The 16,890-nt window shown below is 45.8% G+C and overlaps 1 long non-coding RNA gene across 1 annotated transcript in view; it reads left to right on the top strand.

Annotated features, from left to right (window-relative positions):
- The window catches only part of LOC143366157 (uncharacterized), an 83,994-nt gene that overhangs the window by 65,029 nt on the left and 2,075 nt on the right, over positions 1 to 16,890 (top strand). The window lies entirely within an intron of this gene.

Raw genomic sequence — 16,890 nt, 5'->3', positions numbered from 1 at the left:
ACTTTTACCATTTGATACATATAATTAAAAAAGTAACTTTTGTCTTGAAATTTCTTTTCTATCTCTTACAGATTGCGAGTTAGAAAAGAAAATTGAAAAATAGCCGAATCTTCAGGGGTTAATTTTATCCCTTTTAGTGTGATTTGGGCAAGCAAAAAAAAAATCCGTTGTAATCAGGAGAAAATTCACTACATATCCACAAAGTTTCAGAATTTTTTGAATTTTCGGGTTCGGAATCTTCCCTTCTGAGTACCGAACCGGGTACGAGTTAGGGTTCCTATCCCTAGTTCTAAGCCTTAATATCTTAAAATCTTAAAATGTTAATTTTTAATAAAAAAGGAATGTTATATAAGTATTAGTAAATAATTATGAAATATGTTTTCTCTCTATCGATTATGGTAATACTTTATTTATAATTTTTATTGTTATTTTATTGTTTTTTAATGTTGTTAATATTACTATCCATACACACTAAAACTATCAAAAAGTAATATAAAATAGAAATTATGCAACAATAGCGAGAAATGCTGATGCGATGAGTTTCTGAGAAATCGCATGCACAGCGCACTCCTGTGGTTATGTATCAGTGACAGCCAAAGTCGCAAATAAACGCAGCCAATTTTTGAAGGGCTGTTAGTAGATGGTATCTGCTTTCAATTAGTATTATCTAGAGTCCGGAGGAAGGCGAAGTTTTTTTTATAAACCTAAAAGAGTTAATGAAGAGTAGCTTCATTTGAAGTTGTATAGTGGGATTACAGTGAAGAGTTTTCAAAAAATATTTATGTCACAAATAAGCTGAGACTATTCACATTCGAAATACATGAGGCACAAAAATAAAAATATCTAGAGGATTTCAGAAAAAAATCGACAATCTGGTACGAATATTGACACGTTTCCCGTTAGAATACGAAAGGTCAACTTCAGATCAATTTTTCTTTGCGAATAAGGGTAGGTGTACCGTTTGTGGCCATGTGCGTAATTATCTTATTTTTAAACTGTTTGCAGCTCATTATTATGTGAAGAATTTCACATCATAAATATTTTCTTTAGTATACCGCCAGAAATATAACGTTATATTTATCGCTTACACGAAAAAATATTACGTTTTTTAAGAAGTAGTGGCCAAACTGGTACAATACCTTAAGGTGGCCACAAATGGTGCACCTACCCTAACATGAATATGACATATCTGTCATATAGATTAGATACGCTGGTCGGTTGGCTATCAGGATACAGTGATGGATACACAAAAATACAACTTTCATTTTAAGACTTCTTTCCTCTCCAGCCCCACTGTGCTCGGTCCGACCGCAGGTCTAGCAGTGGCTTGATACAGTTGAATGATTGCTTCGAATGAAGCAATCGGCAACTCACTGACGTACCTCCTTTCTGTACAGACTAATCCGAAGCTCTACCGCGAGCTCGTGAATCCGGCTCACCCGAAATCATCTAATTCGTTCGTCTGCACTCCGGGAGGGAGGCACTCTAAGCGCTCTCTCGCAGATTGTTCGATGAATCAATGGAAGCCACGGTAACATTCACCGGGATTGGATTACTTTGCTGTAATACATATTCGTGGGGCCGGGCTCGAAGTCGGGCCAAGTCTACCGCGGGGGAAAACTTCGCAACTGCGCGCTTTCCAATTTGGTAGGTTGCCAGATTGAAAAGGCAGAGCGCCTCGCTCGCCCGCCGCGGAATAAATGAGGCTCTACAGGCGTAAAGCGCATTAATATCTTTGTGGAGGGCGGAGGGGTTCGGGGCGGATGATTTAGCCTTTTTATAAGGTGTCCTCATAGCCATTCGTATAAACAGAACGAAAGGTCTTGCCATCGGGTTCGAGTTGGAGAGTTCGGATTCGAATCCTGTAGGAGCGCCGGATGCACGTAACGACGTCTTACCTACTCCATCCGGTGCCCCTCGCCCTGCGTTATTTTTCTGCCACCCACCCAACCGCCCCGCGATTCCCGAGTCCACCCGGGAGCATCGAACACGTGTTCCACCCCCGCTGATCTGCCTCCACCCCTAACCATCTCATCCGAACTCGTTGGATGTGGTCCCAGATGCTGTTACACAGCCGTCGGTCGACCTCCTCTTATTTTCTAAGCAGAGCATGCTAACTTAGTGCGAAGGGCATCCAGAAGGTCGAGCAAATTGCCTACTAACTCCGGCAATCTCCAACCATTCCTTGTAACGTCCAACTATCTCGAACGGTTGGAAGTTTCTAATGGAAGTTGCGCGGACTTGCCGGGGCTAATAACCGAAGATGTAGTTTATTCCATTGAACGGCGAATAATTCCAAGTAAAAGCTCGAGTAGACGCGCGCCCGGACGAATTTGCCCGCGTTACGCGCAACAATCGCAATTAACGAGCAAACAACGCTGGCCGCGATAAAATCTGAAACACACGGCCCCGAGATGATCAACGATAGAGCTGTTAATTGCTCTAGCCGAGAGATATAGGCGGGCGGAGGGTGGCCGAGCGGTATTATCGAGGGATGGCCGAAAGCCCGCTGGCCAGACTTTCTATGTTTGCCGTGTAACGTAACCTCGTGTCGGATGGCCAGAGGCGCATAGATGTCGGTTAAATGGCCCCACTAAAACGGAATGGGTCATTTGATTCGGAAACGATATCTCCCTTATGAGGGATCTACGTGTACCTATCCTCGGGCAACATGGGAGCGCGCGATATTGTGAAAATATGCATATGGAGGGCCGTGGATTTGTGGCATGCGATCGCTTCGATCCGTTAAACTGATCGGTCCTCGTTCCGCGCAAAGATTCATCGCTCGCCTCCGCGCGGGCATTTTGATCACTCCCCGGTCGCAGCTGCTTATATCTCGCTAATTATCGTTACAGTTACAACCGACGATAAGCGGAATTACAGCTGCTATTCGATTGAAATTGTCCTGCGTTTTATCTTTAAAACATGGCGTCGCGCGAGATTTGCGCGTGCCGTTTGAGCGATAACGATTCGAAATGTTCCATTCCATTAGCGAGCGCTACGAAACATGATGGTCGGCGGACGAGTTTGGAAATATTCAAGGAGTGGATGCGCTTGCAAAGGTGGTGGGCTGTTTAGCGACGTAATGCCCGGGAAAGTTCGGCCAATCTCGTTGGAAGTAATCAGATTCAAATTTGTTACGGTTAAGTGTCCTAATCTAGATCGAGCTACCCGATAGGTGACCGAGCTTACGGCTCGTAGGCCGTATGTTGGCGCGAGAAATGCTCTTCCAGTGGAGTAATGCGGTGTTTATCGGGCCGTATCCCCATCCACCTTCTACGCTCGATCCAGCCGCTTAGAGAGGCTGCTCCTGATCCCCCGTACTGCTTTAGCTATCATTGCCGCTTGTTGCAACCCCGCTTCCACCATCCCACCAGAAATTTCATATTCCACCATTTCCCAGCCGAGACGACAGAGTGCTCCAGTCATTTCAGACACCAATTATACGCGAGCGAATCTGGCGTTTGCAAACGTGATAAAAATTCCAGATTCGAAGATTATTTTGTATTTGAATCTTGTTTCACAGTTCTACCATTGTATGATAGAATCAAGTGTTCCCAGAACAGCTAAGAAAAAGTTTCTTTAATTAAAATCCACAGTAGTTGTCACGCTATTCATTAATTCATTAATTTTTTAGGCTCCCATTAACAATATTTCAATTCACCAATAAACATACTAAACTAATTTTATTTCAAAACCAATAAATTGTGAGTTGAAAATATTGGATCTCTCATATAATCATATAGTCATAGGATAAGACAATTAGCATTTCTTCGGTTTCGCAGCGCCAAGTATTTTGAATAATATATTTACTCGTATTAAAATATTTATTTGTATAAAAATGTAGCTGCTTAATATTACTTAATACCTCTTTTCTTTCTAGAAATAGCCATTGTGATAATTGGCGCAATTTTTGTATATCATTAATTTTGATTCTTTTAGATGGGTTCATTAAAATGTCCGCGATATGAGTAATAGAAGCTACGAACACAGCATTTAACTGTGTATATGTAGTTGTCAACTTAAGCGCAGTTGGAAAGCACCTTTATGTACTTGCAGCTCATTTTGATTTCACATATTTCTTTGTTATTTCGTAATTATTATTATCTTCTATTATTTGTAATTTATTTGATTTCATGTACTTGGCGTAATTTTTTTACTTTTATAAAAGTTTTTTATGGGGATTCCTTTTACAGCCTCGGATAATCCTGGTGGCGTAGTTTGTATGTTGCGAGGTTCTGGGAGGATCGATAAATCCGGATAAAAGACGCCGCGAGACGGCGGTCAGATCTCGCGGCTTAACCAATTAATTGACTCTGTTTTTCTCCGACTAGAATGGTGACTATAAAATCGACTCATTAAGGAACGCCTCGAGTTCCGATCGGCCGAGCTCATTAAAATCCCCCGGGCCGGATCCGGCGGAACTCTTGGCACACGTTAGCAGAGAACACGCCGCGTTAACCTTAATTTAATAAAACGCGGCGTTATTTCTCCTCCCAGCGGATTAATGTCCCCTGGAATCGCAAGAGGCTCGCGATCGCGCGCGCACCTTCGGAGCCGTTGTACTTCGTAAATTTCTGCGGCTGTTCGAGACCGTCGGACCCGGTGGATCGAGAACAAGCGGGTACCCGACAGTTTTCAGCGCGTAGAATGGACCTTAATTAGCCGATGGCAATATAAACGCGATAATTCGCGGTTTTATTAAAGTAATACCAGCGTTAAACGGAGATCCGCGGCGGGTATACCTGTCACGGGGCAATGGCAACGCGTGAAAACGCTGCTGTTGTGCCTTTGTCGAGCGTGCCAGCGTTTCAAGTAAATGAGACATTATCGTTGCCGGGGAGTATAGTAAAAATCAACGTGGCGTGACGGGCAGGGATAAGGATGCACGACACGAAACCGTGGACGTTCATCGACCACTTTTTACAATAAGGAGCAGGGTAATGAACAGTCCGTGGCGTCAGTATGCGCGCCAAAATGGCTTCCGTCTGCCGTCTAGATTATTACGCCCTGAATCGCGCGACGGTAATACGGAAGCGATTCTTCCCAGAGAAAATGAGCAAACGGACCATAAGCGACATAATCTGCTTCCATTCTCTCTGTCCCTCGATAATCTCGCCAGCAAAGGTGAAAGTCTCTTGCGTGGGCATTTTTTAACCTCGAAGACAACGAGGATAGCCACAGTCGAAGATCCGTGTCTCTAATCTCCGCTGTAGGACCGAATCTTGCACGATCGACAATAAGCGAGGGGGTGAAATGGTGCCTTTCTCGCGCGGTATCCGAAAAATCTGCCAGAGGAGGCGATATGATCGCGCGTAGGTGTATTTATAGGGCTAGAAGCTGGCCGTCACCCTCTTATGCACGAATACCTGAACAGGGACCAGCCAGGGGGTGAATTCTCGTGATCTCTTCGCGTACGATTCCCTGGGCGCCCTTTCGGTCCGAGCTGGGTCTGGCCCGGAGCGCGTAACACGCATTTTTATCAAACGTTACGAGCACTGAAACGAGCCGGATGAAAACCAATATCTTACTCCCGCATGGGAATTCGCTGGAGCTACCCGCGGCCACTGTTTCCTCGTCTATATTCGATCCCTTGTTTACATACGTTCGCCGACCTTATACCCTTCCATTGGAACCACCCCCGACGTCTCGTCGTCTGGGATACTCGTGCGGGAGCTAAATTTCCGCAGGCCTGTCGCGGACCTGGACGACCCGCCGACTTCGAATGGCCCCGGTATCAGGTGGATTTCGGTAATTGGGTTGGAAAGTGAGATCAGCCACGCGAATTTATCTTAATTACGTGCTGGGACATTACCCGTGGATTATCGGGCGTTCAAATCACCGAGACGAAGGAAATACGGCTGGAGCGAGACGTTTCCCGCGAGTTTCGCGCTGTTATTCAGTTTCCGAGTTCAGCTCTCACGCGACTTTTGCGAAATATACCTACGACTCGTGTCGCGTGTGATACAAGGCTGTCGCGTAATTTTTCCACGGCGGAGAGGCTGTGCCATTTCGTATGCGAAAATGGTCCGCGAGAGATCGGGATGCCAGGGAGCAGAGTGAAATAAGGAAAGGGCACTTGGCAGCGATGAAACATTTTACATCTGTCACGTCGGGGCCGTTCGGTTGAAGCGCGCCAGGGGCTGGAGGTGACCATGAGGGGCAGAAGGCACGTGAGTTCGTATAAAAAGTTTCTAATCTTCAGCCGCCGGCGAGGAGAGTCGAGAGGGCAGGGAGAAAGGGACAAGGAGGACAGGAAGAAACGAACTCTTGTAACCCACCCTCGGATAGATATTAACCCTTACTGCACCCTTGGCGAGCCGAGGTACCTAGCCGTTTCGAGAATATGTAAACGATACTTCGGCAAGCAACAAAATCTTTGCTTCCTTAGCATTAGAATAGCCGTCGGAATCCTTTCAGTTCCTCCTCGGAGTGGCTCGTAGACTGGAGTAGGTACCGTTTTCTGACAACTCTTATTATCGCTCACCGCGTTTCAGAATATCTCGCCGGGACGTAATACGAAAGAGCGGGGTGGATTTAGCGAAGGCACGACCGCAACTTAAAACTAACTCGAGGCTCGTAACGATAATCGGTGTATTTAATATAATGTTGAAAACGGTGGACAAAAATCGCGGGGAGCACCCACCCTCCGGTATCGATTTAATATTTTTATCGGCTTTGCCGTGGACTAACGGCCGCGGAGCTGTAACGGCGAGCTTTCGGCAAGTATTCAATAATTTTCGCACGTCTTTTTGAAATCGTCTGGCGCAGAGCAGAGGGAAAGAGGGCTTTCCTCTCCACAGATATATAGCTATCTCTACACAGCGGCACGTAAGCCCGCCACCGACGCCGGGATTTAAACTCAAGCGTGGAAAGCTTATACAAAGCTCCAAATTTATTGGATGGAAATCCTCTCGGCATAAGCGTGCAAGTTCCCTACAGGGGCAAAGTTGCCCGGCAGGATTAACACTTTCCTATCTTCTACTCAATGCGCGACCATTCCTGGTAAACTTCTCCGTCTTTCTGCTTATTCATTTCCCCTGGACTTTCCTCGTTGAGCCGCGCGTGAAACGTGCTTTTTCTACCCTTGATCACCGATACAGCAACGTTACCGTTTCAGATGGCAATTCGTACGCTTGATCGGAGCTTTTGAAGACATTATTATCATGCTTCTTCAAATTCTTTAAATGTACTGCAGGGGATAGTTGGCAATATCGTAGTGGTCTCCTAAATTTATTGTACCTCCTCAATTTCTTTGTAATTTAGTGAATACGAATGGCATCTAAGTGATGAGAAATAGAAATAAAAAGTTTCAAGATTAGGTACGTAAGGATTAAGACCTTTACCTAGAGGCCCTAAGGACTTAAAAGATTTTGAGTCCTCCTTATACAGGGTGATTACTTCAACGCGATGTACGATTCCTCAGCCATTTCCGATAATTTGACTAAAAAGTGTTTTTAACAAAAGTTAGATTTTAAAATTCAGAAAATTTCTATGATCGTTTTTTTCAAAATCGATTTCCTCAAAAACTGAAGGTGATGGCGACAAATGGGTTGCAGATTCGTTTTCAGGACCTGAAAACCTATAAGAAACGGCTATTGAATGTTACAAGTCCAGATGGCTGTTGTACTTTGTTATCTAATATTAACTTGCGTACAAATTACCTAAATGGTGCCAAATGCAAAATACAACGTAAAATGTCTTAACTGGTAAGATATTGCCCACCCTCTTCTACACGTGGAAATAAGAGCGCGTGGGAGTAGAATTTTGCTAGAAGATAGTGTGCTCAATGCTACATTTAGATTCGATTTAAGAAGTGTTTTGTGTCACCAAGTTTCAACCCCATTTTCCTCGTAAAGTCCTCCCCTGAAATTGCACTATTCCAGCAATATACACTATTTCCGCAATGCGACTACTTAAGTAGGCATACTGCGCTCGAATAAACACCGCTGGCTCCAGGTAACTACGGGGGTGGATAGCGAACGAATAAAGAAAATGTAGAGCGGCATACCGCGCATACAATTATCTTTGTAATGGTATTTTTCGAAAAGCTCGCTCCGCTCCCCTTCCACAGGCCCCTCGACCGTCCCATAGTCTGCGAAAACTTTCCTGCCGGGATTTGGGAGGCGAGACGAAAACGCGAGCTTCCCTGCCGAGGAAATACTGGCCTGGTGGGGGTTGCTGGGATAACGCCGACGGCAACCAGCCAGCAACCCCTAGGAAATACCATTCCCCGTGAAAAATACACCGTCGGAGAATTGTTTGCAATTTTTAAACGCGAATCCCATGCTTTCACGCGCCGCATAACTTTACCCAAGTATTTTTATTCCACTTTTGTCGCTGGCCGGTCATTCAGAGGGATACGGGCGATTCTTTCACAGATATGGCGCGGATAACCCCGTTTATTTCTGAAAGCATTCCGTGGTGATTGCTCGAGGTAGAAAACGTTTCGAAAACGATCAGTTTGGGAAGGATTAAATAGATACGTACAGGTGGATTGAAAAGTGAGCGAAGAGGGATGATGATTCCTCGAGCTGGAGTGCCTACAGTGTTGCCAACTCAGATTTTTGAAAATCCGTAGAGAAAAGTTCAACATTCCGTAGAATTCCGTAGATCCCCCTTTGAAAAATCCGTTGATCTACGGATTTTCTTCATAAGTGTTAATTATTACACGTATGATAGAAGCTAATTCCCTTGCTCGTGGAAACCGTCCTTTCCCGAATCCTTTCTAGAAATATTATATCTCGACCCTCCCCTAACATCCTCAAAAAAATTATTGTCACCATGAAAATTCACAAATTACGAAAAAAGTTCACGTGCAAAAGTTGTGAAATCCACTTTTACTAATTCCACTTCAGCAAAAGAGCTTTTCCCAAAAATAATGTTTCCCTGAATTTACGATTGTTTTATTAAACTACTCGACTAAATTTTAATATCCACACACGAAAAATGATTAAATTATTTGCTAATCGACTAAACTACTGGACGTGTCTGAACAAATCTTTACTGACTTTAGAGTAGCAAAATATAACCTGTTACTGTTATTTATATGATGTGCCAATGTTACCCCGTACCGGCTGGTATTTAACATGTATTAAAGAAGAAAATGACAAAAATTTTATGCATTTTAACACTTGTAGTACAATCACGAAACATGCAATGTTATGATAGGATACTTACAGCAACTGTAAACATTTTAATTTCTACATTATATAACAAAATGTATCAAAAACCTGCCAATGTTCCTCTATTTGACGGTACCAATCATATTTTCGTAGTTGTGGTAGCGTACATTTTCGCAGTCTGTAGCGATGTCTCGTTCCGCCGTCGATGCTTCGATACCGCGGAGGGCCAGTATGAGAAACTGCTCGGGCGAAAGGTTCGACGTTACCAGTGATTTTAGTGAAATTTTTCGAGAAATCTTCGATCAAACGTTCCATTTCCCCGGCCCTTCTACGTGCCAGGGAATGGAGAGGACCATTCATAAAATTCATCAACTCTTATAGACGGAAAAAGTCAAAAGCAAGGAAAATCCTGAAAGAACCTCGAAGGATCTGGAAGGTCTGGAGCGAGCTGGTGGGCGGAGATAATGGGAGTCTTGAAATTGGATTATCAATCTCCACGACTCCTCTCGACCTCTTGCGCAGGTATTCCCCTTTCGTCTTTAGAATTAAGATCAACCCAGCTTTCCCCAACGACCACCGTTTCCCAACGTTTCCTTTCCGGCTTCCGCGCGGACGCAAAAACACCCCTTTCCTTCGCAGTAAAGGCTTCGATTGATCGTTAGAAAAGCAGGAAACAATCGTTCGGCGAAACACGGCGGGGAAACGATTTCCCGCAAAAAGCTACAGACTCTGTAAACTCCGTCCGCAAAAGCTACGGACTCTGTAAACTCCGTCCGCGTCATCGATTCGACCGCGACCAAGAAAGAGCCCCTCGATCACCGGAAACGCTCGTGATCGCGACCAGCGAACAATCGAGGGTACGTTTCGCGTTACGCCGCGGCCATTCGCGATTCTTCACTCTCCCCACGGTAACCTGATCCCTTTTATTCGCCATAAGCGAGATGCTGCGTGGCTGCGTGTCGAGCTACCTTACCTCACCTCACTCTCCGCCCTCGGCCCCTCGCCTTTCCGAAAGAAGAGGAAAAAAGAGGCGAAACAGCGTGGCATTTATGGAGTTAACATTTCTAAAACTCGCCGGTTCTCGGTCGACGCAACAGAGAGAGAGAGAAAGAGAGAGAGAGAGAGAGCGACAGGAGGAGGTTGGGGTGGGTGGTAGGGGAGAGCGAGAGAGGGAGGCAGAAGCAAAAAAGATAGAAGCGACGAAGCGAGTTTGGTGGACGGGGGTAATGGCAGTCTTGGAATTGCGTTATCAATCTCCGAACCCCTCGTCCCCTCGGCCCCTAGGCAACCCCCTCGCCGCTCCACGGCCACTACGCTCGACTCCATTCCATTCCATTCCACCCCTTCTCCACTCTGAAACCATCCTAGAAACTCGCAGAACCGTCGTCTCCCTTCGTCCTCCTCTCCCATCCCGTCTCCCGTGCAGCCAGGGGTGGCCCTCCCCCCTCGTGAAACACGGGGTTTCCGGCAATGCTGCCGCGCAAGCCCTGTCCCCACTTCCTACGCGCACCACGCTCTCTCTATTCCCTTCGATGTATATGCATGGCACCCACACCCTCGCCACCGGCGTCTTTTTACCGGCCGCCTCTTAACCGAACACCCTTATTGCGTTTTATATTTTATCTGGCCGTTTCTAGTTTCGAGTCGCGCGTTTTTCCTGCGCGGCCCGTTTAAATGGTCTTGATCAAGACCCCTGATGGAGTGTCCGGCCCAGGACGACCGGAGGGTGTACTTCCGGCGACTTGCTTCTGCAGTATTGTAGTTAACTACCCTCTTATTCGATGAATTTTTAACGTCGATGCTGAGGAAAGCAGAGCCTCGGAAGGAAAACTATTACTCCGCAGTTACGAGCGAGTTTTCTGTAAGGGATCGCCTCCTTTCTCGATGACCCTACAGACTTGTCCCCATCGTGTGTTTAGAGGGGTAGTTCGCGGACAGATAATATCCATGGAGAAGATAAACGATCGCCGGCTTCCTTGGAAAACCGACCCTTTTCCCTTTTAATGAACTCCAGCGCCCAAGAGTGCCTTTCCCCCCGCTTCAATGACGATTTCGTTGGATTTATAGAGGCAGACGTGGTTGGAGAGGTTTCTATAAAAATGATAGAAGTGTCGCGACCGGTTACGTTAAAAATTACGCAATCGCAATCTTCCGCTATGGGTTTTATTTGAAAAGGGAAACCTCTAAGAAGCGTGTCCCCATTTCGACGACGTTTCCTCGGTTCAGACGCGTCTGCCTTACGGGGGTCGTAACGGGAAAAGACAGCGGCTAGGTACACGAAAGCGCCATTATCTACTACCGTATTAGCCCCAATCTGATAGCACTCCCAATGATTCTCCTGATCAACATTTGCCAGGGGAACGAAATTCGCGCGAATCGCGTAATGAAATGAAAGGCGTTTAATCGGAGTACACCCAATTTTCGCTATCCGATTGCTTCAACAGTACATACCCAGCCTCTGCTTTTCCTCTAGAGAGCATCGCTCGCAGACGTGCGGTTCCTTCTCCTCGTTTCAAAGTAAACTCTGTGACCCAGGGTTCGGCTAATTGAATTTCAAGGAAAGCTGTCGTGGGACACGACGAATCCCGATTATCACCACTTAGGAGGCCTGTAAATGAAAGAGAAGGTGACGATAACTAGCGACGAATGTCGTTGACGAATTGGCGAGAGATGAAGGCAGGGGTGCGATAGGATCGCGAGGTGAAATCAGATAAGCGTGGCTCTATCCCTCTATCGAAGGAAGTGGCAGTAAGTAATCCTGTCGGCGTCGCGGGATGCAAGAAAGAAGACAAAATGGCGATGGGTGAAAGGACGGACGAGAGGAGGCAAAAGGGCGGCTTTCCTATACGCTCACGAAAATGCCGCGACCGGGCTACCAGCTTGATAGCGTATCGCTTTCCACGGACCCAAAGGTTACCGAATCGTTTCGAGACTATCTTAATGGTCGGATAGATCGTTTGATACTATGGGTGAGTCGTAAAGGCTATTGCTCTGCCCTCCGTCCTTTCCTTCCACGTATTTCCAACGTCTCCGCGCCCTTCGGGGCCGGAGAAAGCTGGCTTAGCGCCACCCGGATGCCTGGTCCCTCCTGCCCCTCTATACGCACCTCATTTATACCCCCGAAACGTCCACATCGAACATCGCTTAACTCGATCGGCAATTGCACTGGGGCCCCCAGTAATTAATTACCGCGAGGCGCTGTAATTGTTCCTTAAGAACCCGCGAATCGGGGGCTCGAGATTTCAGGGGCGACTATCGACTTAGGTACTTTTAGGGCTATCGAGTCACTGAGTTGGAAGCATTGTTTGGTCTCCGTTTTCAGGATTATTTTACGCAGGCTGCTGAAACGTCATGGAGTTGTATCCTTCGGTTGCATTCTTATTGAAAAAAGCGATGGATCGTCAGGCGACCTCGTAGTTTCTTATTTAACCCTTCGTGGTCACACCTTCTTATAATCATAAATTGGTCACATGGGGTCACTGCACCCCAGCGTTATTTTTGAATTACCATTTTCGTATTTTTCAATCTTTTAACTTTTGTAATCGTTTTTTTTTCTAGAAATGTAAATTTTGATACGATGAAATTTGTAGATGAAATAATGGTTGGGGAAAAAAGCGATTCCTTTGTTAAAATTCACCAAATTTTTCAATTTTAATACCTAATTAGAAATATTCGCAAAGAAAAAAAATTGTAGTACACCTCGTGTGACCACGAAGGGTTAATATTCGCAGGCATTTTATTTCTTGTTTATCATTATTTTATGCTTTACTGTTGTGTTATGAAACATCTCCATGAAAGATGTAACTTATTTTAACCTGAAAAGGCAACATATTATGTGAGCAGAAATTGGTACAAATGGTGAGCAGAAATACGTACATCGCTATTTTTCGTGAGCAGAAATACGGACATTTAGAGCATTATATTTAATTACAAATTACTAGTAGCTAAACATCTTGAAATATCTTTCTTAAATAGTTTTTGAATTGGGTGGTTTATTATTAAAGAATTAATCAATTACTCTGCAAATTTTCATCACAAACAAATTTTTTACACCTTCTTTATGACGAGTAACCTCTTAAACGAGCAGAAATTGGGACATTCACCTTACCTGAAACAAAAAAATCAAAAAGATTTGTAATCAGTACGACTGTCGCTATGACAGAGACTAAGATTAATTAGATTGATGAAGAATTAACAAATTGGCGAACGTCCAAAGTTGAACTATCCAAAATTAAGTGGCTTAATTTTGTAATCATTCTGCGACGCAAAAGATGAAAAAAAAACAACGAAAACGTGTGATTCTACTTACCAGCTATGAAGTATGCTGCAAAAATAAAATATATTCCTTGCAAACACTGTTAGACAAATTGGACCGCACATGCTCACAATAAAAGACGCGTGAGTATATTCGCGATTGTTTGCTTCATAAGAATTCGCAAGCGTAGATAACATTCACACCGCGAGAGCTTCATAAATACATAATTTGCAGGAAATGAAAACCGCGGCAGAATCGCGGATAAAAACGATAGCCGTAATAACGCGAGTGTGCGCGGGGCGGCGTTCGTTGCTCTGACATAAAAACGAGAATTAGTGAAAATCATTGCCCCCCACCCACGTACTAATGTATCGTTAATAGCCTGCCCATAATTCCCAGCCGTTCACGGTTCTTATCTCCGTAAATATTTCGACAATTTCCGGCGGCGCACGAGCGCGCCCCGGCGATATTTAACGCGATTCCCGCGGACCGTATTTAAAGGCGTTAACAATAATTAAAAATTATGTTTACGGCCCCGGCTTAGCCGTAAGCTTGTGCACGGACCTCGTTGAAAATATTCGAAAAATCGATCGACCAGAAACCACCCTCCGTTTCGATGTAACTCGAGCGCACTCAAAAAAATACTCGTTCCTTCGCCGTCCAACGCTCATCTTCTCCTGAAAAAGGGGCCATCAGTTCGCCAACGTGCCTATTTCCGCGACGAAAATATGAGAGTGCGAGAAAGAGCGAGGGAGAGAAAGAGAGAAAGATCCACAGCGTGGTCTGGCCAACGAGAGAAGCCGATATTGAAACTAATTAATATCATTCTCCCCTCTTTTGCAGTGACATTTATACGCTCGGAACAATGCGAGCGGCGTGTAACTTAATTAAGGCAACGACGCGGACCTGACCGTGGCTTTGCGGCCACCGTTTCCCTATATCCGGTTCGCGCATTATTATCTAGCCTGCTCTCTCCCTCTCGTGCCCTTTCGCAACCCCCTGTGAAACGCCGCAGCGCGCCCGCCCTCTACCAACGGCCCAGGGGGTGGCAGGAACTAGCAGGGGGGCGGAACAGGGCGGAATTGTATTTGTTGTTGCGTGGCGGGCGCGTACGTTTAACTGCGCGCTCTGTCTTCCGTTAAATCTGGTTCCGGCGAGCCGAGAAAATAGCCGAATATTCATAGGTGCGCGCCGCTCAAGGCTGGCCAAAAGGAAATTAACTTTTCGATGGCGCGGAATCTAATTCCGCGTTATCGGGACCGGCCGATAATTCACCGGCAACGACCTCTTCGGGAGATTGCCGGAGGAAACGCGTTGCTTGCTCCGCGTTCCCATTTTGTCGCGGGAAACACCGTGATGCATGTAGACCACGGGAGCACTATGGAGGTACGCGTGGTTTAATGAAAAGAAAACTGGTGAAACCTGGCGTGCACTGCCCCTTGACAATTGCAGGTCATCGCCTGTGGGACAATCCAGACATTTATGATCGCGAGTGTCGTTAGAAGATAGAAAATGCAAAGTTCCTTCGAGGATCGCTTAGGTTCCTATGTCTAATCAGGTAGACTCGACCGAATGCAATTAATTATGCGCAGGAGCATCGTGTTTGCCCTGCTCCTCTGGTACGTAGACTACGAATGGGGGAAGTGTTTGCAGTTCCGTATCGATGAACGATCTGAGAGTTCTAAGCGGTAGCCCGTTCCAAGTAGCGACCGTATCTCACGGGAACGGTCAATTATACGCTATCCGCGACACGGCGAATCGCATAGCCGGATAAATCAGCGGGCAGAGGTCCGCGATTAAAGCGCGATAATGAGCTGGAGGAATAATCCCTGGCAGGAGCGGAGACGAGTTCATCTAAAAGTCCGATCGGAAAGGAGCCGGCGCGGCGGCACTCCCTGGTGTCCAGGCAGCACACCTGGGTCGTATACAAGCCGGGCTATCATTAGCGACATCGACTCTCGCTGGACAAAAAGCAGAAGCGGCCAGAGCTGCACGCTACTATAGGCTAGAGAGCCGAAATCGTGAGACGCGTTTGTCCTGGCTGCGGAAGGCGTGGTACGTTAAAACGTCAGAAGTCTGATAGGTAGTTGGTGCGGCAGTGCGCGTAACTGCCTGATTAAAAGTAACGACTTAAGCGTAAAGGAAATTTATGGCCAATCACGGAGCCACCTACTTTACGTCTTCGACCGTTGCCGCGGGACTCTCGCCGACAGCAACCCGTCTTCTTCTTCTTCTTCTTCTTCCTCTTCTCTCTTGCTCTCTCTCCTATCGCCTTCTCTCCCTGGCGCCCTCTCCTTCTTTCATCCCGCCCCTGTCATTCAAAAAGGTGTCAACGACAATCGCTTTTACGAGATACTTATTAATTGTTACTGCGCTTTTACGACGGCATAAAAGCGCGGTCTACGACCGTTTGAGTGGGCACGACGCTGTAAGGGGGATTCCCCCGGTGGATTATTGCCTCCGATGAGGCTATACGAGCCGTGTATACCTACACACGACGCCGCAGACCGTCTCCTTCGCGAATCGAAGACGGGAAAACAATATAATCACCGGCACGATACATATATTTCTACGGGGGAGCCGAGAACGATGAGACGGGGAACCAGTCTCGACTTTTGCCACTATCTGCGGGCCCCTGCTTCTTTGTTTTTCAAGAACGATGGGAGGAAGTTGTTTCTCCGACAAGCCCGATCGACCGTCCAAGGTGGAAATTTTATTCAACCGCATTGGGAACTCTTTTTCTTTGGGTTTTGGCGGCGAATGTTTCTTTAGCAACTGCTGGCTCCACCAATTGAGCTGTCCAGATTAGTTCTTTTTCCCCGAATGTATTATTAGAAAATGATTGTCGACTGCGAGTGGGTAACAGGTTGCCTGACGATCTTCCTGGTTTATTTTTTAATCAAATATCTTGTTGACTTCCACATGCAGAAATGTATTGACGAATGCGCGATTTCAGGGGCCTAGAACGAGCACTCGCCTGACTCGCGCAACGGCACGTGGTGCTACATATTCGCCAGGGGCCGATGTACGGCGGCAGGCTTTAATACTTCTCCAACTATCGGTTTACTAAGCAGTTTCTATAAACTATTACAATTTCTACGGAAGTAAATCAAGGACAAAATTGTAGAGGAACGCGGTAGCCTCTTTTCTACCAAGCTGGTGTCTATTTCCATCAGAGGTTGACGCAAAGAGGGTATATTATGTGAAACCTTCGAACAATCTGCTTCTACTTCTACATATACTTCTATACAATGAAACTGCTGCTGCCATTCGCAAACATTCTTATAGCTTAAGTAGTTTAGATTAGGTTGGAGACCAGTCTTTAGACTGAACCTCGGCTTTGCGATAGTCTGGTTCTTCTTTTCTTTTGTATTGCGAATTTTGTTCGTGCAATAAAGACGCTTAATAATAATAATACCTACGTACTACGAAACGAAGCTCAATGACTCGCGGGGAAGTGAAATGACTAGTATTTATATTATTCAATTGTTAAGAGAAGTGTATATCTCC

Source organism: Andrena cerasifolii, chromosome 2 (genome assembly GCF_050908995.1).
Source record: "Andrena cerasifolii isolate SP2316 chromosome 2, iyAndCera1_principal, whole genome shotgun sequence".
Taxonomy (NCBI): Eukaryota; Metazoa; Arthropoda; class Insecta; order Hymenoptera; family Andrenidae; genus Andrena; species Andrena cerasifolii.
The sequence above is the reverse complement of the archived record's forward strand: the minus strand, read 5'-3'. Positions and strand labels throughout refer to the sequence as shown.